Source organism: Rhinolophus hipposideros, assembly GCF_964194185.1.
Source record: "Rhinolophus hipposideros genome assembly, chromosome: 18".
NCBI lineage: Eukaryota > Metazoa > Chordata > Mammalia > Chiroptera > Rhinolophidae > Rhinolophus > Rhinolophus hipposideros.
In genome coordinates, this window is record NC_138064.1 from 55,570,117 (window position 1) to 55,595,826 (window position 25,710).

The 25,710-nt window shown below is 39.6% G+C and overlaps 1 pseudogene across 1 annotated transcript in view; it reads left to right on the plus strand.

Annotated features, from left to right (window-relative positions):
- Nucleotides 1–8,665: 8,665 nt before the first annotated feature.
- LOC308510447 (transcription factor BTF3-like) overlaps nt 8,666–25,710 on the plus strand; it is a 110,312-nt pseudogene continuing 93,267 nt past the window's right edge. The window contains exon 1 of the transcript in view: nt 8,666–8,749. The product of the transcript in view is annotated as a transcription factor BTF3-like (transcript). The remainder of the gene's footprint in view (nt 8,750–25,710) is intronic.

Consider the following 25,710-nt stretch of genomic DNA (forward strand, 5'->3'; position numbering starts at 1 on the left):
TTTTTCTTATAGTTTGAAACTGATCCTTGGATCAGCCAGTTAATTGGAGAGCTGAGTTCCTGGATAGCATACTTTCACCACTCAATTCCATCCTACTGCCCATGGATTGTTTTACCAAGTGAAATCCCATGTGATGTCATCATCCTATACAAAGGGAAATTAAAAGTGACAATTCTGTGAAGTCTGTCACATGTTTACAGAGATGTTGTCATTGCTTCAAATAGTCTCCTTTCTATGAGGAGTCCTGGAGGAAAGTTGTTTAGTCTTACTATAGGAAATCATTCTTTTTCTGAACAAATTTGATTTAGCCTTATGGACACTATAAAACTTTAAAAGACTGTTTTAGAAAAATTATATTTTAATCTACATTTAGCAAGAGAAAAAGATTATAAGGTACAACTATTTCATTCTGATTCTGGGTTACTTTGTTTAGCCTCTTATGTATTCTATTTCTTATCTTGAAATACAAACACATCTTTTCCTCCTCGAGTCCTCTTTTAAATTTGTAAGTAATAACATTATTTACTAAATAATTACTTAGTAAATAATATTAAGTAAATAATAATATAAAGTGGCAAAAAGGCAAATCTACTAAAAATAAGAAAAGTGGAGCCATGGTGGCAAGCATCTTCTGTCTCGGTATAGAGGCAGATGGGTGGGACATGGAAGTAAGAGTGATAGTAATCTGAGATAATTAAAGGCATTTAGGATACAACCACATGGTCAAGATGACGGAGTAGGTAAATGCTATGCTCACCTCCTCCCATGACCACCTCAAAATTACAACTACACTACAGAAAAGCATCACTGAGAATCACCTGAAGTCTAGCTGAACAGAAGTCTTATAACTAAGGATTTATAGAAGAGGCCACATCTAGACTGGTAGGAGAAGCAGAGATGCAGAACACACCAGTCCCACAACCATGTGTAGTGGTTACAAATTGGGATGGATATCTTGGCTATGGACGTCTCCCCTAAGAAGGGAGGGTTCCAAGCCCCACACAAGGCTCTACAGACCAGAGTTCCAGTGCTGGGAAGAGAAGTCCCCCAACTTCTAGCTATGAAAACCAGTGGAGATTGTGGGTGAGTGAAACAGAGCTGTGGGATCCCAGGCATTCCTCTTAAAGGGCCCATGCATGAACTTACTCACTGAAAGACTCACTCACTCTGAGCTTCAAGGCTGGAGCAGCAGCTCAAAAGTTGCCAGGGACATAAGGGGAGGAATTGAATTGTCTAGCTTCAGGGTGAGGGCTGGAGGGGCAGCTTTCTCCCAAACAGAATTGCTAGCACAAGCCATTGTTCTTTTGTTGAGCCCTCCCACTACCTAGGCTGCATGCACAGGCAGGTGCCATATCTATGTCTCCATCAACCTGGTTAACACCATTCATCCCACCATAGTGATTGCCTGAGACCCCACTCCACCTAACTTGTGGGCTGACCCAAGTTGCTCCCAGTGGCTTTTCTATGTGAACAGCCTGTCTTGGTTCATGCTGAAGACTTTCCTAAAATTTCTCAAAGGTTCACAATCCTCATACAAGCAGCATCTGGCCTTGGCATGACCCATACCTCTTGCTAAGCAGCCCCAAGCCTGGCACTAGTGACAGCTGGCCTCAGTTCATACCTCAGTCTCTCCCAGGCACCTCCAAGCCCAGCACAAGTGGCAACCATCTGTATATCACTTTGTAGCTCATACCTAAGATCCATGGGAAGGTCACTGGTAGCGGCTAACCTTGGACTTCACAAGAACTGCTCTTTAAGAGGCCTCAGGAAAAACATACCCAGTGGCCAGCTTTAGAGCACTACCCAACAAGCCCTACAAATGACGCACTCAAATGGCAGACTGAGCAGTCATGAGAGTCCCACTAAAATGAATCCTGCTCCATAGGGTCAGCCTCTGCACAACAGCTCCTCCACTGTAGTCATGGCCAGTACTTATAACCAATGAGCCTGATGTTCAATCCATCACAATGACATTGCAAACAGCAACCAAGGCTCAACTATAACAGAAGGGCACACAAGAGACATATCTGGAGCACCTGGTTCAGGTGACTAGAGAGGCTGTACCACTGGGCCCCACAGGACATCTACTATGTAAGGATACTCTATCAAGCTGGGAGACATAATAGCTAAACACAGGGAGGTAGTCAAAATGAAGAGAAAATAAGAAGCATGCCCCAAATGAAAGATGAAAACAAAGCTCAAGAAGAAGAACTAAACAAAATGGAGACAAGCAATCTATCAGATGCAGAATTCAAAACACTGGTTATAAAGGTGCTCAGTGACCTCAATGAGAACTTCAACAAAGAGACAGGAAACATAAAAGTGGGGAGAGTTAACATAAAAGAACTAGTCAGAAATGAAGAATGCAATAACTAAAATGAAGAATATATTAGAGGGAAGAGAACTGAATCAGTCATTTAGAAGATAAAGGAGCAGAAAATACCCAATCAGAACAGCAAAAAGAAAAAAGAATAATAATAAAAAAAAAAAAACTGAGGAGAGTTTAAGGGGCATCTGGAACAACATCAAGTGTACCACTATTAGCATCATAGGAGTACCAGAAGAAGGGAGATAGCAAGGAATTGAAAACTTATCTGAAGAAGTAATGATGGAAAACTTCCCTAACCTAGAGAAGAGAATAGACGTATATGCTTAGAAAGTGCAGAGAGTTCCAAACAAGATGAAGGCAAAGAAGCAAATACCAAGACATCACAATTAAAATGCCAAAGGTTAAAGACAAACAAAGAATCTTAAGTAGAAAGGGAAAAGCAGTTCGTTACCTACAAGGGAGGTCCCGTAAGAGTGTCAGCTGATTTCCCTACAGATCCTTTGCAGGCCAGACAGTATTGTCACAAAATATTCAAAGTGATGGAAAGCAAGGACCCACAACCAAGACTACTCTACACAGCAAAACTATCATTTAGAATCAAAGGACAAACAAAGAGCTTCCCAGACAAGAAAAAGCTAAAGTAATACACCATCACCAAATGAGAATCATAGGAAATATTAAAGGGACTTATTTAAAAAGAAGAACAAAAAAATATCTAAATTATGAATAATAAAATGGCAATAATTACATATCTGTCAACAACTACTTTCATAGAGGGATCATATCTTAACATAATAAAGGCCATATATGACAAACCCACAGCTAACATCATACTCAATGGGGAAAACCTAAAACCATTCCCCTAAGATCAGGAACAAGACAAGGTTGCCCACTTTCTCCACTTCTATTCAACATAGTGCTGGAAGTTCTAGCCACAGCAATCAGACAAGAAAAAGAAATAAAAGGCATCCAAATTGGTAAGGAGGAAGTAAAATTATCACTATATGCAGATGATATGATACTATATATAGAGAACCCTAAAGACTCCACCAAGAAACTATTAGAACTGATAGATGAATTTAGTAAAGTAGCAGGATATAAAATTAATATTCAGAAATCAGTTGCATTTGTATACACCAATGATAAAATATCAGAAGGAGAAATTAAAAAAACAATTCCATTTACAATTGCTCCAAAGACTATAAAATATCTGGGAATAAATCTAACCAAAGATGTAAAAGGTCTGTACTCAGAAAATTATACGACACTGAAGAAAGAAATGAAAGAAGACATAAATAGATGGAAACACATTCCATGTTCATGGATAGGAAGAATTAATATAGTTAAAATGTCCATACTGCCTAAGGCAAAATACATATTCAACGCAATTCCTATCAAACTACCAACGACATTTTTCACAGAAATAGAACATATAATCCTAAAATTTATATGGGACCATAAAAGACCCCGGATAGCCTCAGCAATCTTGAGAAATAAGAACAAAGTGGGAGGTATAACGATACCTGATTTCAAACTATACTACAAGGCTACAGTAATCAAAACACCATGGTATTGGCATAAAAACAGACACATAGATCAATGGAACAGAATAGAGAGTCCAGAAGTAAATCCATGCCTATATGGCTATTTAATCTACGACAATGGAAGCAAGAATGTACGATGGGGTAAAGACAGTCTGTTCAATAAGTGCTGTTGGGAACCTGGACAGACACATGCAAGAAAATGAAGCTGGACAACCTCCTTACACAATATACAAAAATAAATTCAAAATGGCTTAAAGACTTAAATGTAAGATCTGAAACCATAAAATATCTAGAAGAAAATATAGGAAGAAACTTCATGGACATTACCCGGAGTAAGATTTTCACTGATATATCCCCTTGCGCCAGGGAAGTAAGAGAAAAAATAAACATGTGGGATTACATCAAACTAAAAAGTTTTTTCACAGCAAACAAAACCATCAATAAAACAAAAAGGGATCCCACTGAATGGGAAAAGTTATTTGCCAATGATATATCTGATAAGGGATTAATATCACAAATCTATAAAAAAACTTACGCAACTCAACTCCAAAAAAACAAAGAACCCAATTAAAAAATGGGCAGAGGACTTGAGGAGACATTTTTCTAAAAAGAACATACAGAAGGCAAGAAGACATATGAAGAAATGCTCAACCTCACTAACCATCAGAGAAATGCAAACAAAAATCACAATGAGATACCACCTCACTCCAGTCAAAATGGCTATCATCAGTAAATCAACAAACAACAAATGCTGGCGCGGATGTGGAGAAAAGGGAATGCTAGTGCACTGTTGGTGGGATTGCAGATTAGTGCAGCCACTATGGAAAACAGTATGGAGGTATCTCAGGAATCTGAAAATGGAACTACCCTATGATCCAGTAATTCCACTCCGAGGCATCTACTCGGAGAAATCCAAAACTTCAATTCAAAAATCAGTATGCACTCCTATGTTTATTGCAGCACTTTACACAATAGCCAAGACATGGAAATAACCGAAATGCCCATCGGTAAATGACTGGATTAAGAAGCTGTGGTACATTTATACAATGGAGTTTTACACAGCCATAAAGAAGAAATCTTATCATTTGCAACAACATGGATGGATCTAGAGAACATTACGTTAAGTGAAATAAGTCAGAAAGAGAAAGACAAGTATCATATGATCTCACTTATATGCGGAATCTAAAGAAAAGAATATGTGAATGAACTAATCAGGAACAGTTTTGGGGACACAAAGGAAAAACCGAGAGTTGTTAGATGGGCGGGGGGGGGGGTAAGGGGAAAGGTGAAGGGATTAGGAAGCAGCTGGTAACCACAAGATGGCCTCAGGGTTTTTTGAAAATTAATTTGGGGAACGTATTCAATAATGTTGTAGAGATTTTGTTGGGTATCCAATGGACATGTGTCCTATTTGGGAGACCACCTCAGGGATACTGTGGATGCATTGTACACCAGAAGCTAAACATTAATGAATGTCAACTATAATTTTATATATATATAATGTGATGGCTCGGTGCGAGGTCGGAGGGATAGTGGATGGGGGGAGGGGGGTTCACAGTGTGAGGGATATAAATGATGAACATCTAAGTATTACCTTGTCTTGTACACCTGAAACTAATAAAAAAAAAAAAGCTACTTTCAATGGAAATGGATTCAATGTTCAAATCAAAAAGCTGGGTAGCTGAATGGATAAAAAAACAAGACCCTTACGTATGCTGCCTACAAGAGACTCACTTCAGATCGAAAAACACAAACAGACTAAAAGTAAAGGGATGGAAAAATATATTTCATAAAATGGAAATGAAAAATAAAATCTGTGGTATCAATACTTATACCAGACAAAATAGACTTTAAAACAAAGGCTATAGCAAGAGACAAGGAAGGACCCAGTAATACCACTTCTGGGAACTTATCCAGAAAAATCCAAAATACTAATTCAAAAAAGACATATGAATCTTATGTTCATTGTAGCATTGTTTACAATAGCCAAGATATGGAAACAATCTAAGTGTCCATCAGTAGACGAATGGATAAAGAAGTTGCACATATATACAATGGAACATTACTCAGCCATAAAAAAGAATGAAATCTTGCCATCTGCAACAGTCTGGATGGACCTAGAGGGTATTGTGCTGAGTGGAGTAAATCAGAGACAGGCAAACACCATATGATTTCAGTTACATGTTGAATCTAAAAATCAAAATAAATGAACAAATTTATAGATACGAAGAACATCTTGATATTGGCCAGATCTTTAAGGCATTAAGAGAAATGGGTAAAAAGAGGGAAGCGATTAAGTACAAATTGGTAGTTACAAAATAGTCCTGGGGATGTAAAGTAAAACATAGGAATATAGTCAATAATATTTTAATAACTGTTCATGGTGTCAGATGGGTACTAGATTTATCAGGGTGAACATTTTGTAAATTATATAAATATCTAAACTATGTTGTACACCTGAAGCTAAAATAATATTGTATGTCAACTAATTGAAAAATAAAAAGTGATTTTCAAAAGACATTTAGATGCTATAACACTTCATTTTGGGACTTTTCAACTAGAAAGATGAGTAGCTTTGCTTTGCTACATTGGTTAAAGAAATCACAGGTTCATGATGAGAGAGCAGCACCTTAAAAATGCCTGAGTCTCTTCGTTAAAAAAACCATGTGGAGTCCAAATGAGAAGTGACAGAGAGCTGGTTGCTCTAAAGTCCATATTCCCAAAGACAGAGCCATTAGGGCCCCTCGGGTTTTTGACTACATCACTCAGTAAGGATGCGAGAAGGAAGGCAGGATAAGAAGCATGGAGGCGAGGCACAGAGTCAAGAGGCACTGCTCTGGTGTGTCTGTGTGTCTGTGCTCAGAGCAGCCCTGGCCCCATGTTTCGTAGGTAACATGGGGCCAGGAGTCTGTGCCACCTATCAGCACAGACCACCAATCTGTGTTCTTCTGTCTTGTAGTTCTTCCCTGGCCCCAATCCTTCAGCTCTTGTTTAAAACAATCCTTTCAATAGATAGAGTGAATCTTGACTTAACAATCTGTTTTCTGAAAGGATAAATTTATCATTCAGTGTAAGATAGGGAGAGAGCAAAGAAAAAGTGTTTGGGTTGGGTGGAGGTATGGTCTGTGTTTCTGGTTGCATATACACAAACACTTGCTGTTTCTCTTTCACTCTACTAGGGACGGGCTCAGTTATGATGTGGTAACAAACTCTCTCAAATCTCAGAGCCTTAAAACAACAAAGGTTTGTTTGTCACTCATACCACACTTACACTAAGTGTTGTGTAAGGTTCTGATGCATGAAGTTCTCAATCTAGGACCTCAGCTGATGGGACAGCCACCACCTAGGACAGTGTTTAATATATGGTAGGGGACATCAAGGCCATAGTGAAGCTCACTCTGAATGGACCCTCACATCTAATCAGACAGAGCAAATCTCATGGCCACACCTAATTTCCAGCAGATAAAGAAGATTCTTTCCATAGGGAAGAACAGTCAAAATTTCTGTGAACATCTCCAATGAATACTGTATCAATTTCTTTTAACCCAAATGTGAAGTTTTGTTATAGCAGCTATGACCTTCGAGGAACTCTTATAGGTGTCCCCAAAACTGCTAGAGGTGAGTTTGTCTCAGAGAGTTGGGTCACGCTAAGAGACCTCTTGCCCACAGAGGGTAGCAGATGTAATTTAAGAAATGGCTTCCCATGATTGTAAATCTTTTAGAGCCTTCACCTGAGAAAGTAAGTGGGTAAGAATAGCCAAGAACATTTGAAAAAAGAATTAGCAAAATTAATTTGTAATGAGGAGAGTCATGTGAAGTCTTCCTGACTTAGGTCTCCTTATCAGTGAGATTCTCATTGGCGAAGACTTAGGGAAACTGGAGTTAGGAAAAAAGCTGTGACATGGGAATTCCAGACAGACTTGGAGGGCAAGTATAGGAAAATTTGCCGCTGACAGCCAAAGAGATTCTGGGAAGAGAAATGGAGAAAAAGGCAGGTGAGGCAGGGGTTGGGAAACCAGAGGAGCAGTGCAGATCATGGGGAAAAACTGAAGGCTAGGTTCATTTGTTTCAGTTTCATTAGAACTCTGGGAGGATGTCCTCTTGACAGCTGCCTCCACACCCACCCAAGTGAGGCCCCATTGAAGTGAAGTGACAACCCGACATGACATGCTCCTTACACTTTGGGAAGGTACACTCATTCTCACGGTACAGAAAGGGCCCAGGTTGGCACTGGCCCTAAGGGGCACTCTGAGGCCAGCAGGACTGTTGTGGATACCCTGCGATGGGGCAGTGGCGAGCACTGCAATCCTCTAGGATGATTGCCTGGGCCAGGGGAGGAGGACAACTGGAGGACATGGAATTGGCCCTGAGAGGTTCGTGGCACTCACATGAGGCAGGCTGAGGCTAGGTCAGCAGGAAGGCTGTCAGACCCTGACCACATCAAGGGTGACCAAATCATGTTCCACCAGGGTCAGCTTGAGCTGCAAGTAACCAGGAAGACAAAGGATGTCATCTGGGAAGACAAAGAGAAACCACACAGGCCTGAGACACAGTAAGCTGCCTTTATCCATCCAGACACCATTTCAGGGAACTAAAAGGGGAAGAGAGGAACCACAAGAAGGGTTTTTTATGCAAAAGGAACTGAGTTATTTAGAGAATGTTCAATTTACGGGGTCAGACTGAGATCACTGAATGGAAAAGAGGAGTTGCCAGGAAGATCAGCTCACCTAGAGTGGTAGTTTTAACTCTGGCTGCACATTGTATATTGGAAGTGCCAGGGAGCTGTGGACACATGCCTGCTCCAGCTATTAAACCAGAATCGTTGGCAGTGGACCTGGCTATGGGTGTAGGTGTCTACGTGTGCAAGGACACACAGGTATGTAATTGCCCGATGTTTATAATAGACAACCATGAACTATCTGATCAACATAGATTGTCATTAAAGGGCATGCCATGGCAGGCATGTGGGCTCCTGGAATCTGCTCTGGAACTGTGGCTATTGGCTCCCATTCTCCAATCAGAGGTGCCTAGTACCTGACTTCCTGGCTCTTGTCTTTGGCTCCAGGCTCTGAGTTCAGACCCTTCTTTCTCTATTTGGCTCAGTCTCCATGGACTGGCACTCAGAAATATCACCAATGTCCAGTTTGACCCAGCCCTGGCACCTTTCTTACCTAGTGTGGCCCCACAGGCAGCTCACTCCAGACCTGACAGTGCTTTGGATGGAACATAGACAGTTGTAGCCAAAAGACCCAGATGCCCACGGGATAGGCACGTAGGCCCCCATTGAGACAAAGGCCACATGGGACCTGGTAAGGACATAAGCGTACATTCAATGGACTGTTTGATTCTTGCTATAACAGGGGCTACAATATGGGACCATTGTTGTCAGTCCTTCTGTGGAAGGGAAGCTAGAATTCTAGACTCTTAGCTGAAAGTTTCTGATATTTAAATATCAATTCATTAAAACAAACAAACAAAACACCGAAAAATATTTTCAGTTGGAGGAAAAAACATACTATCTGAGAGCTAGTCCTGGTCGAAGGGAGTTGGGGAACTGGCTCTGGCTGCAGGGACTCTTCTGGAGCAGCAGGAATTGCTGGAGGAAGGATCTGCAAGGGCAAGGTTCTCCTACCCAGCCTTTTCCAGGCAGGTGGGTCATGATGCAGCTAGTTCATTGTTTGAGCAGGCTGTAATTGCACTAAGAGCAGTGCTTTCCCAGCGGCAGTTTGACAATAATGATAAGAAAACCAACAGGGAAAACAGTAAGTGTGAATGTGATGTGGTTTTGCATAACTACTTTAAAAAGACCCTCAGATTACATCAAACTAAAAAGTTTTTTCACAGCAAAGGAAACCATCAATAAAACAAAAAGGGATCCTACTCTATGGGAAAAGATATTTGCCAATGATATATCTGATAAGGGATTAATATCACAAATCTATAAAAAACTTACTCAACTCAACTCCAAAAAAACAAACAACCCAATTAAAAAATGGGCAGAGGACTTGGGGAGACATTTCTCTAAAAAGGACATACAGAAGGCAAGAAGACATATGAAGAAATGCTCAACCTCACTAACCATCAGAGAAATGCAAATAAAAACCACAATGAGATACCACCTCACTCCAGTCAAAATGGCTATTATCAATAAATCAGCAAACAACAAATGCTGGCGCGGATGTGGAGAAAAGGGAACGCTAGTGCACTGTTGGTGGGACTGCAGATTAGTGCAGCCACTATGGAAAACAGTATGGAGGTATCTCAGGAATCTGAAAATGGAACTACCCTATGATCCAGTAATTCCACTCCTAGGCATCTACCCGGAGAAATCCAAAACTCCAATTCAAAAATCTGTATGCACTCCTATGTTTATTGCAGCACTTTACACAATAGCCAAGATATGGAAACAACCAAAATGCCCATCGGTAGATGACTGGATTAAGAAGCTGTGGTACATTTATACAATGGAGTATTACGCAGCCATAAAGAAGAAAGAAATCTTATCATTTGCAGCAACATGGATGGATCTAGAGAACATTATGTTAAGTGAAATAAGTCAGAAAGAGAAAGACAAGTACCATATGATCTCACTTATATATGGAATCTAAAGAAAAGACTATGTGAATGAACTAATCAGAGTCAGTTTTGGGGACGCAGAGAAAAAACCGAGAGTGGTTAGATGGGTGTGTGGGAGGGGGTTGGGGATAAGGGGAAAGGTGAAGGGATTTGGAAGCAGCTGGTAACCACAAGATGGCCTCAGGGTTTTTCTTTTGAAAATTAATTTGGGGAAGGTATTCTATAATGTTGTAAAGATTTTGTTGGGTATCCGATGGACATGCGTCCTATTTGGGAGACCACCTCAGGGATACTGTGGATACCTGATCATGGCATTGTACATCAGAAGCTAAACATTAATGAATGCCAACTATAATTTTTTATATATAATGTGATGGTTCAGTGTGAGGTCGGAGGGATAGTGGATGGGGGGAGAGGGGTTCACAGTATGAGGGATATAAATGATGAACGTCTAAGTATTACCTTGTTTTGTACACCTGAAACTAATAAATAAATTAATTAATAAAAAAAAAAAATCTCCACAGCAAAAAAAAAAAAAAAAAAAAAAAGCATTTAGCAATTTGTACAGTGTTAAACAAATCTTAGATATTATCAAGGCAATCAACTTAATATTTTTTCATGACAGAAAGGTGAGTCTTGAGTCTTTCATGAACTAGATCAGAAATCCAGTTTTCTTAATTAATTGCTCTTTTTAAAAAACAGTTCTATGTCATGACTGTATGTCAAATTAGAAAACCTTCAATTTTAGAGATTACAATTGCTCTAATAAGTAACTTTGTCTCTTCTTTCCTTAAAAATAATCAGTAGTCAATAAAAAAATGATACAGAATATTAGTTCTTATTCTCAGCACAAAGACCACACATGTAATAAGTGTAGACCACACACTTACGTGTTTGTTAAAAGACCCATTTGTTGTTGTAGCTTCATCACAAAATTACATACAAATTTAATTTCTAAGTTGAATGCAATATAGTATTTTAAAGAAAAATCAATCGCTTTGTTCTTTTTGTCCCCATTGAAGTACTCAGTTTAAAAGCATGTTGTTAAAGCTTTGTACTGAATATAATCTGATATAAGTATAATTAAATGATAAATGTCCAGTAAAAAAAAAAAAAAAAAAAAAAAAAAAAAAAAAAAAAGACCCTCAAAGCTTTGTGGAATTCTTCAACCCTGTCAACATCTCTATGGGGGAGGAACATGGCAGGTATTATTTTCATTTTATAGCTGGAGAAATAAATGTGGGGAGCAAGAACTACTGACTTAAGTAAAAACCCATATTCCTCTCCGAGGTGGAGAAAAATCTGGGCTTTGGGATAGTATTTGTTCATTATTTTGAATCCATATTAAAAAAAGAAAACCAACTTTTGATGTGGCACATTTTCTCACATTAACCCATGTGACTCTCATATCCTTTCCACCCATTAGCATGGTGCCCATCCTGCTGCACCAGGTTCAGGGTCAGCTGCCCTCCACGGAACCCGCCTAGGCTGCTGCAGGCCTCCGCGTCCTTCCCTCCTTCCTCTGCACGACGCATGGCATATAATGAGTACAATTCATGTAGCGGTAGTCAGGCCAGAGATCTTATTGCCTGTATTTCTATTTAGCTTTTTAAATGACGTTAACTCCTGGTAACTCCTTCAGGGCTGGGATGGACTCCTATCTAATTGTCTTCAGGTTCCTGTCAGGGCCTTGGACAGAGCAGGCCTCAGAATAGACTTCTTTTATTTCGTTATCTTAGCATTGTTTCAGTTCTCTAAAACAACAGAGTTAAGAGAACAGAGTTGGGTCTAAAGCCCAGCTCTGCTCCTTACCAGTTGGCAAGTCTTCTACTTCTCTGAGCCTCAGTCTCCTCCCCTGTAAATCAGGGATAGTAGTACCTGCCTCATGCAGCTGTTATGAGGATGATATGACCGAATGCAGGTCAAGTGCTAGAACATTACCTTAGGACGCTGCGAGCATTAGCCACATTAGCTGTTTTTCACTGGTATAAGTTATTGTTATATCAGTGTAAGGAGATTCGAAGGTATCCTTGTGAAAACGCAGCAGTAATTTTCACCATTTTAGACCCCTAACAATATTGTGGAATGTCTCATTTGATGACATATTCTTGTTTTGGCTTACTTTTAGTCATCCATTCTTTAATATATATAGTACCTACCAACATGTGAGAAAGCAATACTGAGTAAGATACGGGATGGGCAGGGCTCATATACACACAAGGCATGTCCAGTCTGGCAGGGAATATGGATATTAAACCAATTGTTACAGGTGCGGTAACTTTTGTGAACAGAGAAACAGCAACTGCTATGAAGAGCATAACAGAGGCGCCAAGCTAACCTAATCCAAAGGGTCTAGACTTAACCTTTAACCTTCAAAAATCACCATAAAATTCCCATGACAATAAATGGCCAATGGATATTAGTAGAAAAGCTCACCTTTGATACTCAATGTTCAAATGGTTGAAACCATTTGTTCTTAAATGGTTGAAATAATTTGACTAAAATTGGAAACAGTAACAACTCCAACAGCGTTTTCACTCTTGTCAGTAAAATTTAGATGCAGATAGAAAAGAAATTCATTGGAGTCCAGCCCGCACCATGACACGTCAACCACCCTCTGCCATGTTCCCACCAACTTCCCACTCATGAGGTGGCAGGGACATGGCAACTGCAGTATTGGCCGTATGTTCTAGAAGATACCTAGAAACATCAGAAAAACTGGGAATTCCCATCCTGGGTGGCTATCAAGTATAATTTTGTGGGTAGCTGGGTGTCCTCCGGCAGTTGTTTTCAGTACCCTTTGCAGCTTAACTCCAGCCCCAGCTCTCGTTACAGATGCCCATCCTCCTTGGAGGTTACCTCTGGGCACTTGCCAGCATGAGGAGAATGAAGTGGAGAACAACAGCAGGGAGAGATGAGGTGAGCTCTGTTGGGAAGTCACTAAAAAAATGACTTGTAGGACAGATTTCTGCTCTAGACCTTGAAATCCTCACTTCTAAGGGGGATTTGAAGCTCCTGGCCTCCTGGTGAGGTTTTGACCCACCTCTGGATACTTCATTGTCACCTGACAAACATGCTGTGAACCTGGGACTGGGTTCCAAACTAAATAATTTTTGAGGTTACAGAACATTCCACTACCTTTTTCTGCTATATAACATTTCAAAATGTCAGCACTTTTCTAGCTAGACTTTGGCCTAGAAATTGAAGTTCACACGTGCTAAGGGAATGGCTGCTGGTTTAATAATTTCAGTTCTACTAGAAATACCAACGTTGTTTGGACTCAGTTCAAATCATAATAATATGTTGGGTTTGTTTTTGACATTTCATCTGAGACGCCCCAAAAGGCTATAGAATATCTGAACTCACTAAACTTCTTCATGCCCTTAGGATGGCAAAGGAAGTTTTTAATTCTTCTCTCTTGCTTATAAATATACAAGTATATCAGGAAGAGTAAAGAAATCATTGCTTGGTCAAGGATCCCTGGTTGCTAGGAGTAGGAGGCCAGCATGATTGCACGTAGAAGAAGAGTGAGGCAAGACGAAGCCAGAGAGACAGGCAGAGCTGGACTTCACAGGGCCTGGAGGGCGGGGCCAGCAACCTCACTCTTAAAACAAGGCTGAGGAAGAGACTTAAGCAGAGGTTTGGCTAAGGATAATCTATCCAAATTGTATTTCTTTAAGTGATCACTGTTCTGCGGAGAGCCTGCTGAAGAGGGAGGCTGAGTGTGGGCAGACCAGTAGGGAGGCCCCTGCAGTAGCCTGGGCCGGAGGCGTTGGGGTCCCAGGCTACCGCAGTGCGTGTGCTTGTGGAAATGAGTGAGTGCATTGCACAGGAAAAGTCCCTAGGGTTTAATGATGGCTTGGCTTTGGGAAAGAGAGAAAAGACAGTGTCAAGGATGACACTTAATGACTTGGAGAGAAAGATATAGCACTGAGAGGCCAGAGATATAGGGGGACAGCCAAAGGGCATCATGCCATAGAAGTCCAAGGGTAGGAATGGAATATTGTCCTCGGAGAGTATCATGATATTAAAAGCTGACTACATCCTAAATACCCAGTGGAAGGTATCTTCCCACCGTGTCCTAAGACTAAATTAAGTTAATAGAGTAATCAGTTATCTTTTAAAGAGTCCCAATTAGGTTCCAGGAACTGTATAGCTGGTATTGTCTGCATTAATTAATCCAATATTATAAAAGACAAAGCTTTTCAGGCAGTTCTGACTGTTGATCTTACTTTCAGAGGAGAAAACTAAGCATTCGAGAGCATACAGTTTGCAGAAAGCCACCCAGGTAGTCACTACAGAGCCTGGCCTCTAATCTAGATCTTTCTGACTCTGAAACCCAAACTCTTAACTACAGTTTGTTGCTCTTCATAAAGAGCCTAAACACAATGTCTAGGAGTTTGACTGAAATAAATAATTTAGCTTAATGGAGAGAAATAAATACTATAAACCATATTTCCAAACCAGCCAGGGCCTTTACAAATGCACGTTATTGGTCACTAGCGGTCTGGATGAGGTACCACACTGGATCAGCACAATACCATGTGCTGTTTATTGCAAAAACAACTCACATCACATCTCACTGATTGGTGTGTTTGTAGCATCTGAGTTATGAAAGACAGCACGCATGCCCACATTAGCAAATGGAAAAGTCATGATCTGCCTCATTGAGAGGGAACAAATTACTTTTCCCCTAAAGGAAATATTACTCGATTTTAAACTACTAATGTAAAGGAAATGCATTGAGGAAATGCTTTTTGCAGCCTCTACATATGTTGAACTTATGACAGTGCCTCCACGTAGCTCCAGCCCACATTTTGGCCAGTTCCTGTGAAGTCTTGCTTAAGGGAAGATGAATTCTGAGGTGTTTGTACTGAAACATCACGGAAAACACAGAAAATAATACAGCGGGGGAAATGGAGGTTAAACACGTTGTTAACAAAATGAAAATGGAAACCAGTTATTGAGGCAAAACACTGGATTGTGGGGAGGTCTGCATACCCAGGACAGGCGGGCCTTTCCTCAATCTTTGCTATCAACAAGCATTTTAAGTTTCATGTTGCTAAATGCTAACAGAAGGCACAGTAAAAGGAGACCAGGACCGGACTGAATGAATGCCTTCCTTCACTGATTTACAGATTAAGGTTTGTCAGAGATAGGGAATGTGGAAGGACAGGAAAGGACTCTGGATTGTGGGGACAACCATGGCATTTTCATGACAGGCTAGAGCAGTGATAGTGAGATTTCAATAACAAGAACCTTAATTTTGTTTTTAATTTTTCAAATGCGAATGTCGGTGAAATTAATAATTCCCTTGCAGGCAGTGGCAAGGGGGCGAAGTGGTGAGAATGTAAGCCACTTCTATATGCTAGGAAAAGGAAATGGCCTTCAGTTCTGTTTCCAGTAATCAACGAGGCACCTAAATCCATCCCATCTCCAAATTAGTGAACTAAAACTTCTTCCTGTTGTTATCATGAGTGCTACAATTTTAGTTCAAAGAGGACGCTGTCCTCCTAATTTTGCCCTCATCTACTGCATGGCTTTCTCTTCTACTTGGTGACATGTTGAGGTGGGAGGGGTGTTCAGGGGCACATTGGGATGGGAGAAGTGTTGACTGTTAGGTGTCCCATCTGGCGGAGTCACGGAGCACACTGCATACCCAGACAGAAATTAACCTCACTAAGCCAAGCGTTGCAAAGGATGCTGCTCATTTTTGTTTTGCCTGTACAATAGGATCTTGGCTGGGAAAATCAGTCTACTGATTCAGGTATTTGTATATGAAAAAGCTTAAAAAATAGATCCTAAACTCCATACAGTGAGAATTGTAGCTATTTCTCAATTTCCTTAAGATTTAAATACATAAAAGCTATGTGTAAATTATATGTATATAAATTATATATTAAAATTCATCTATATAAAGGAATAAAGGAAGAAAATAACACTTTTCAAAAATACGAATGCAATAGTTTCTGAGATTTTGCTTTCTGAATGCATATATTTTCCCAGTGTTATTTATTTTTTTAAATCTTAAATGAAATCAAGAAAAATACCAGTTAACATTGTTGGAGAGACCACAGATGAAAAAAAAACAGGGGAGGATCACAGTTCCAGGTAGAATGAAAGTTCTCCTAGAATGAAGCTACACTGGAAACAATGAACACAGGCCGCCCCTGGCCCTGTGCCTCACCTTAGAGAAGGCTCTGGAACAGAGTATATGGCAATGATGTCACATCAAAGGGCTAGTCTGTGCTATCCCTGAAGGGAACAGAGGCTTCTTCACAAAGAATTTCTAATAATGGGTGGAGAACAACATCCAAATCATTTTTGCTGGAACTTTCTCTGACTCTTAACTTTGTTATAAACATTGTTTATGTTTATTTTATAAGTTAGCTCCTTTTAATATTCAGTTATTGATTAAATAGTTCATATGGTAAGAAAAAACACATTTTGGCAACCTAAGTACATTTTTATTTTAAAAATTATTTTAAGTGTTTTTTAATCCCATTACTTTTCAGTTTTTATTCTAACTTTCACACCAGTCAAGGTTTCGTAGTTATATCCAGTGAACTCTGACAGATACAGTAGCTTCTGATATCAGTTTTCAGTTCCTTTACACTAAGGAACTGGTACTAAATAAAAGTGGAGACTAGAGATGAGTGCTTATCTAGTCTAGACATTGCGTGTCCTCCATTATTTATGACTGTTGGGCGTGGTGTGCTGGGAGGTCTACTTCTTGCTTCAGAGATCAGATGGCTTAATCACTTGCTTAAAGAGGACTCTTTCTCAATGAACTTCTCTCAGTATCTTTGTTGGTGTCCATTATATTTTGTCAATGTTAGCTTTAACTCTGCTGTGCTATGGATTTCAAAGTCTACCTTGAGAGGTCTGTGTCTGGTTTCTCTCCCTGGGCTTGGAATTCTTATTATAGGATGGAAGAGGGTTGTGAAGTACACCACACACGTGCAATAACTTACTGCTTGGTGACCAGACATCACTTGCCTAACAATAAAGAGCAGTTCTGATTCTGCTCTGTTACCAACAGTAGTTCAAGTATACAACTGCTTAATCACTTCAATCTCAATATTATATATAACATCAGACTAACCACCTCCTTCTAGATTCATTCAAAGATAGTGCCAATTACAGGAACACTCCATCTTGCCGTTTCACATTTCATCCCCATGAACATATCACTTCCATTTTAGATGGCAAACAAGACTGGTCTCCAAGCTTTACTGAATAGCAGGTCTGGCATGGTCACTTCACATGGGAGCTGTCACCTCTTAACTGAAAATCACTCCTTGAAGTTATTAATAGCTCTGCTATCACAAAGCTTTCTTTCCAGCTAAAATTTGCGTTTCTTTCAAGTTTTATGGCAAATATGCATGGACAAAAGCGAGGGTGTACTCATGAGCACACATATGCTTGTACACATGCATGTGAACACACACGCATGCACACACACACACGCACACATCCATCACCCTCTGCTCTTCCTAGGCTTGTATATCTATTTCCTTCACCAGGTTAGGGAAGTTTTACATCGTTATTTCTTCAAATAAGATTTCAATTCCTTGTTCTCTCTCTTCTCCTTCCAGTACTTTTATGATGCAAATATTGGTTTGCTTGATGTTGAACCAGAGGACCCTTAAACTATCCTAATTTTTGGATTCCTTTTTTGTTGTTGTTATGCTAATTTGGTGTTTTCTGCTACCTTAACTTCTAAATAGCTGATTTTATCCTTTGCTTCATCTAATCTGCTGTTGATTTCCTCTAATGTATTCTTCATTTCAGTTATTGCACTCTTCATTTCTGACTGATTATTTTTAATGCTTTCTACCTCCATTTTTATGTTTCCTATCTCTTTGTTAAAGTTCTCACTGAATTCATCTCCTCTTCCCCTAAGTTCATTGAGCCTCCTTATAACCTGAGTTTTGTGCTCAGCATCTGGTGGATTGCTTGTCTCCATTTTGTTTAGTTTTTGTTTTTTTTTTTCTGGAGCTTTGTTCTGTTCATTTTGGGAAAATGTTTCATTGTCTCCCAGTTTTAGCTGCCTCCCTGTGGTGTTTCTATATATTAGGTAGGGCTACTATGTCTCCTGGCCTTAGTAGAGTGCCCTTATGTAGGACACCTTAGTAGTAGGTGTCCTGTGGGACACAGTGGTGCAGTCTTTTTGGTCACCTGAGCCCGGTGCTCTAGTTGTGTCCCTTCTGTGAGTTGTGTGTGCCCTCCTCTTTTTGTTGAAACTTGATTGCTGTTTGCAAGTCAATGGGAGGGACTGACCTTCAGGCTGATTTTTTGTGAAGACTGGCTCTGACTACAGGATGAACTGTTGTTCAGGAGCTGATCCTACAGAGCAGGATTTGGGTTAGCAGGGCTCTTGTGCCTGCCCAGTCTGCTCTTTGGGTGTGTTCTCCTCAGAGGCAGCCAGGTGGTGCTCTGGCTTGGTGTAAAGTCAGACACCAAGCATGCTAGGCCCATGGCTTCCCGGGGAGGAGCACTGCCACAAGCCAAGTTCAGCATCTGCCTGTGTCCTGCCTGGAGCCACCTGGCTTGAGCCACAAAGCAATCCACAGGTGGCCAACATTGCACTGGACTTGGAGGTGCCTCGAGAAGCTAAGCTGTGGCCTGAGGTCAGCTGCCACTAGTGCCACTAGTGCTGCTCAGCAAGAGGTAGGCCACATGCCAAAACCAGATCCTGCTTTTGGGGCTTTTGTGAACCTTTGAGAGATTTTAAGAAAGTCCATAGCATGAGCCTCGACAGATTGTGTGGAGAAGCCACTGGAAGCGACTTGGATGGGCCTGCAAGTCAGTAGTTGTGGGGTCTCTGAGAGTCAGCAGGATGGGGTGAGCAGTGCTATCCAGCTTGATACAGTCTCAGATATGGTGGCCACCTGTGTCTGCACGTTGAGAGAGGGGAGGGTTCAACAAAGAAATGATGGATTCAACCATCCCTTCTGTCTGGGAGAAAGCTGTCCCTCCAGCCCTCGCTCTGAACCCAGGCAACTCAGTTCCTTCCCACATGTCCTTGGCACCTTTGAGCGACTGCCCCAGTGCTGGAACTCAGAGCAAGTGAGTCCATCAGCAAGTAAGTTCACAGCCAGAAGTTTTGGGTACTTCTGTTCCTGGCACTGGAACCCTGGGCTGGAGACCCTGGTTTAGGACTGTACCCCTCACTCCTCCATGGAGACCTCCACATCTGAGATATCCCTCCCGATTTTTAACTGCCAGGTGGGTGTGGGACCAGCCTGTCTCGAAGCTGCTTCTTCTGTGTGCTCTTAGTTACAGGACTTCTGTCCATCTAGACTCAGGCTATCCTCAGTGATGGTTGTTTGTATTTTAGTTGTAATTTTCACGTGATCGTGAGAGGAGGCAAGCACAGACTTTGTCTACATCTTGACTGGAAATCCCTTATTCACTTATGAGAAAGAGAAAAATGATTTTTTCAGGATGTTTTAAGGCACTTTAAAGCAGGTGGAGGCCATTACCCACATTAAGAACCGTCCCTTGGCACTGACTTTAATTGCCATTGCTGGTACTCTATTTGGAATGGCATGTGCTTGATGGTTTTTTTGAGTTTGATGCTGGTGCATTCAGTCTTTCATACCTGATCTTGTTGATGGTAATCATATGGCAACCAATTCTAATTCCATTAAATGCAAAAAAAAAAAGAAAAAGAAAAAAAGTCAACTCCTCAATCTTGCCAAAATATTTTCTCTTGTGTTTAGTGATGTATGATGAGCTATTTCCCTGATCCCATTTCCCTTTGATGGAGAGCTCCATGCAAGCCAGCTAGATCCTATTTGGCCTTGCTACTATGCTATTTACAGGAATAAAAAAAGAAGTATATTCATTATGTTAAGAGGCTTGGGTCTCCCAGACTTTTCATAAGCATGGTTCTGGCCTCTAAATTGGTTTCAATTAGGACTTGATACATCCTGCAAGAAGCCAAAGATTAGATTGAAATTCTGTTAGTAGGATGTGGAGAGAGATCCTACTCGCTGACCACCCCAAAAAGAGTTCAACATCTTTGAATGGTAAATAAAGAGGGAAAGGCATCATTCCATAACATAGACAAGCAAGGCACTGAAGGAAAGTTAACAACTCTTGGATGGTGACATAAATTGCAGAGGGACAGTAAGCCACATTCTTTGAGGGAAGACATGAGTCCTGTAAAGTAGGGAATTTGGTCAACTAACCCAGCTTATTCAGGTCAGGTGCTGGACAGTACCTGACAGGAAACAATAAAATTCATTTTTCATTGATTTACTAGATAATCCACTGAAAGAACCTAATTAATGACAAGCTTTTTTGCCATCATGAATCACCATGGAAGTATTCAGGTTCACTATTACAAAATGGTATATTTCACCCATATTTTTTTTTTCTTTTGTCTGGTTTAATCAACACTCCAAATCAAAGGTGAAAAGTTAAAGGCCACTGTCAGTGCCCCCATCTTATTTGATAGCTTTATTTTATAATGTGACTTTCACACCGCACCTAAGAACAATGAGCTAATTCTTACACTCTATTTTATTATTTTATGGTCACTGCCACTGGGGGGGAAGGGCAGCACATTATAAAGCTAATGGGTTTCAAATAATATTAAAGTTATCAGAAGACTTATTATTAAACCTCAGGAGTTGGCAGAACATTATATTGGTTACCCAGGGCCCTTGACTAAAAGGAGGCAGAAATTAAAAATGAATTAGAAAATTATAACTATTTATACCATGTAAAATACATATTTGTGTCTTCACCACTAAGCATTTTTACCCCTCCATGGGTTCTGGAGGAGAAAAGGAATTTACAAGAGCCTTATCTAAGAGTTAGTGCTGACTCCTGACAAGCCACTTAATTGTAACCACCTGCTCTAACACCTACACTTAGGAAATGGGAAAGCACATCTTTGCCCTTATTTACTTTATAGTCATCCTATGCCATCTCAGTAAAAGTACACATGGTTATTTTTCATATTCATGCCACTAGGAGTTCTTATGGGTGGAATTCCTAGTGCATAGTTAGGTCAAATTTGGATAGGAATCCATTTCTCTATTTTACTTCGTTCAATACTTTTTTTTTTATATAGAGAAATTTTCTGTTTGTTTGTTTGCTTGTTTAATTTTATTTTAATTTATTAGTTTCTGGTGTACAAGAGAAGGTAATACTTAGACGTTCATCATTTATATCCCTCACACTGTGAACCCCCCTCCCCCCATCCACTATCCCTCCGACCTCACACTGAGCCATCACATTATATATATAAAATTATAGTTGGCATTCATTATTGTTTAGCTTCTGGTGTACAATGCCATGATCAGGCATCCACAGTATCCCTGAGGTGGTCTCCCAAATAGGACGCATGTCCATCAGATAACCAACAAAATCTTTACAACAATATTGAATACGTTCCCCAAATTAATTTTCAAAAACCCTGAGGCCATCTTGTGGTTACCAGCTGCTTCCTAATCCCTTCACCTTTCCCCTTATCCCCACCCCGCCTCCGCCCATCTAACAACTCTCGTTTTTTTTCTTTTCGTCCCCAAAACTGTTTCTGATTAGTTCATTCACATATTCTTTTCTTTAGATTCCGCATATAAGTGAGATCCTATGGTACTTGTCTTTCTCTTTCTGACTTATTTCACTTAACATAATGTTCTCTAGATCCATCCATGTTGTTGCAAATGATAAGATTTCTTTCTTCTTTATGGCTGCATAATACTCCATTGTATAAATGTACCACAGCTTCTTAATCCAGTCATCTACCGATGGGCATTTCGGTTGTTTCCATGTCTTGGCTATTGTGCAAAGTGCTGCAATAAACATAGGTGTGCATACAGATTTTTGAATTGGAGTTTTGGATTTCTCCGAGTAGATGACTCGGAGTGGAATTACTGGATCATAGGGTAGTTCCATTTTCAGATTCCTGAGATACCTCCATACTGTTTTCCATAGTGGCTGCACTAATCTGCAATCCCACCAACAGTGCACTAGCGTTCCCTTTTCTCCACATCCACGCCAGCATTTGTTGTTTGTAGATTTATTGATGATAGCCATTTTGACTGGAGTGAGGTGGTATCTCATTGTGGATTTTATTTGCATTTCTCTGATGGTTAGTGAGGTTGAGCATTTCTTCATATGTCTTCTTGCCTTCTGTATGTCCTTTTTAGAAAAATGTCTCCTCAAGTCCTCTGCCCATTTTTTAATTGGGTTCTTTGTATTTTTGGAGTTGAGTTGAGTAAGTTTTTTATAGATTTGTGATATTAATCCCTTATCAGATATATCATTGGCAAATAACTTTTCCCATTCAGTAGGATCCTTTTTTGTTTTATTGATGGTTTCGTTTGCTGTGAAAAAACTTTTTAGTTTGATGTAATCCCACATGTTTATTTTTTCTCTTACTTCCCTGGCGCAAGGGGATATATCAGTGAAAATCTTACTCCCGGTAATGTCCATGAAGTTTCTTCCTATATTTTCTTCTAGATATTTTATGGTTTCAGATCTTACATTTAAGTCTTTAAGCCATTTTGAATTTATTTTTGTATATTGTGTAAGGAGGTGGTCCAGCTTCATTTTCTTGCATGTGTCTGTCCAGGTTTCCCAACAGCACTTATTGAAGAGACTATATTTACCCCATCGTACATTCTTGCTTCCATTGTCGTATATTAGATGGGCATATAGGCATGGATTTACTTCTGGACTCTCTATTCTGTTCCATTGATCTATGTGTCTATTTTTATGCCAGTAACATGCTGTTTTGATTACTGTAGCCTTGTAGTATAGTTTGAAGTCAGGTATCATTATACCTCCCCACTTTGTTCTTATTTCTCAAGATTGCTGAGGCTATATGGGGTCTTTTATGGTCCCATATAAATTTTAAAATTATATGTTTTATTTCTGTGAAAAACGTCGTTGGTAGTTTGATAGGAATTGCGTTGAATATGTATTTTGCCTTAGGCAGTATGGACATTTTAACTATATTAATTCTTCCTATCCATGAACATGGAATGTGTCTCCATCTATTTATGTCTTCTTTCATTTCTTTCTTCAGTGTCGTATAATTTTCTGAGTACAGACTTTTTACATCTTTGGTTAGATTTATTCCCAGATATTTTATAGTTTTTGGAGCAATTGTAAATGGAATTGTTTTTTTTAATTTCTCCTTCTGATATTTTATCATTGGTATATACAAATGCAACTGATTTCCGAATATTAATTTTATATCCTGCTACTTTACTAAATTCATCTATCAGCTCTAATACTTTTTTGGTGGAGTCTTTAGGGTTCTCTATATGTAGTATCATATCATCTGCATATAATGGTAATTTTACTTCCTCCTTACCAATTTGGATGCCTTTTATTTCTTTTTCTTGTCTGATTGCTGTGGCTAGAACTTCCAGCACTATGTTGAATAGAAGTGGAAAAAGTGGGCAACCTTGTCTTGTTCCTGATCTTAGGGGGAATGGTTTTAGGTTTTCCCCATTGAGTATGATATTAGCTGTGGGTTTGTCATATATGGCCTTTATTATGTTGAGATATGATCCCTCTATTCCCACTTTCTTAAGGGTTTTTATCATAAAAGGTTGCTGTATTTTATCAAATGATTTTTCTTCATCTATTGATATAATCATGTGATTTTTATTTTTTATTTTGTTAAAGTGGTGTATCACATTAATTGATTTGCGGATGTAGAACCACCCCTGCATACCAGGAATGAATCCCACTTGATCATGGTGTACGATTTTTTTAATGTGTCGCTGAATTCTGTTCGCTAATATTTTGTTGAGAATTTTTGCATCTACGTTCATTAGATATATCGGCCTGTAGTTTTCTTTTTTTGTGGTGTCTTTGTCTGATTTTGGGATCAGGGTGATAGTGTCATCGTAAAAAGTGTTTGGGAGTCTTCCTTCCTTCTGGATTTTTTGGAAGAGCTTGAGAAGAATAGGTGATAATTCTTTTTTGAACGTTTTGAAAAATTCACCTGTAAAGCCATCTGGTCTAGGGCTTTTGTTTGTTGGGAGATTATTGATTACTGATTCAATTTCCCTGACAGTAATCAGTCTATTCAGGTTTTCTGTTTCTTCTTGAGTTAGCCTTGGAAGGTTGTGCGCCTCTAGAAAATTGTCCATTTCTTCCAGATTGTCAAATTTGTTGGCATATAGTTGCTCATAGTAACTTCTTAATTTTTTTTTGTATTTCTGTGGTGTCTTATCACTTCTCCTTTTTCATTTCTGATTTTATTAATTTGGGTCCTCTCTCTCCTTTTTTTAATGAGTCTGGCTAAAGGTTTGTCAATTTTGTTTATCTTCTCTAAGAACCAACTCTTGGATTCATTGATCTTTTGTGTTGTTTTTCTGGTTTTTATTTCATTTATTTCTGTTCTGATCCTTATTATCTCCTTCCTTGTGCTCCCTTTGGGCTTATTTTGCTGTTCTTTTTCCAGATCCCTTAAGTGTGAAGATAAACTGTCAATTAGTGATGTTTCTTGTTTCTTTAGGTAGGCCTGCAGTGCTATGAACTTCCCTCTTAGGACTGCTTTCGCAGCATCCCATAGATTTTGGGTCGTAGTGTTCTCATTCTCATTTGTCTCGAGATATCTTTTGATTTCTTCTTTGATCTCTTCTTTGATCTCTTGCTTGACCCATTCATTATTTAGCAACATGTGATTCAGCCTCCATGAATTGGTGTGTCTTCCTGGTTTTTTTTCCTGTACTTCATTTCTAATTTCATAGCATTGTGGTCAGAGAAGACAATTGGTATGATTTCAATTTTCTTATTCATCAAGGCTTGTTTTGTGTCCTAACATATGATCTATCTTGGAAAATGTTCCATGTGCACTTGAGAAGAACGTGTATTCTGCAGCATTGGGGTGAAATGCTCTGAAAATATCGATTAAATCCAAGTGGTCCAAAGTATCATTTATGGCTGTTGTTTCCATACTGATTTTCTGTCTGGAGGACCTGTCCCTTGTTGTCAGAGGTGTGTTGAAGTCCCCTACTATGATAGTGTTGCTGTTGATCTCTGTCTTTATGTCCATCAGTACCTGTTTTATATATTTAGCTGCTCCTATGTTAAGTGCATAGATGTTTACTAGGGTTATGTCCTCTTGTCGGATTGATCCCTTTATCATTATATAGTGCCCATCTTTGTCTTTCAATATGTTCTCCATTTTAAAGTCTATTTTGTCAGATATAAGTATTGCAACTCCAGCTTTTTTTTTGCTTCCATTTGCATGAAACATGTTACTCCAACCCTTCACTT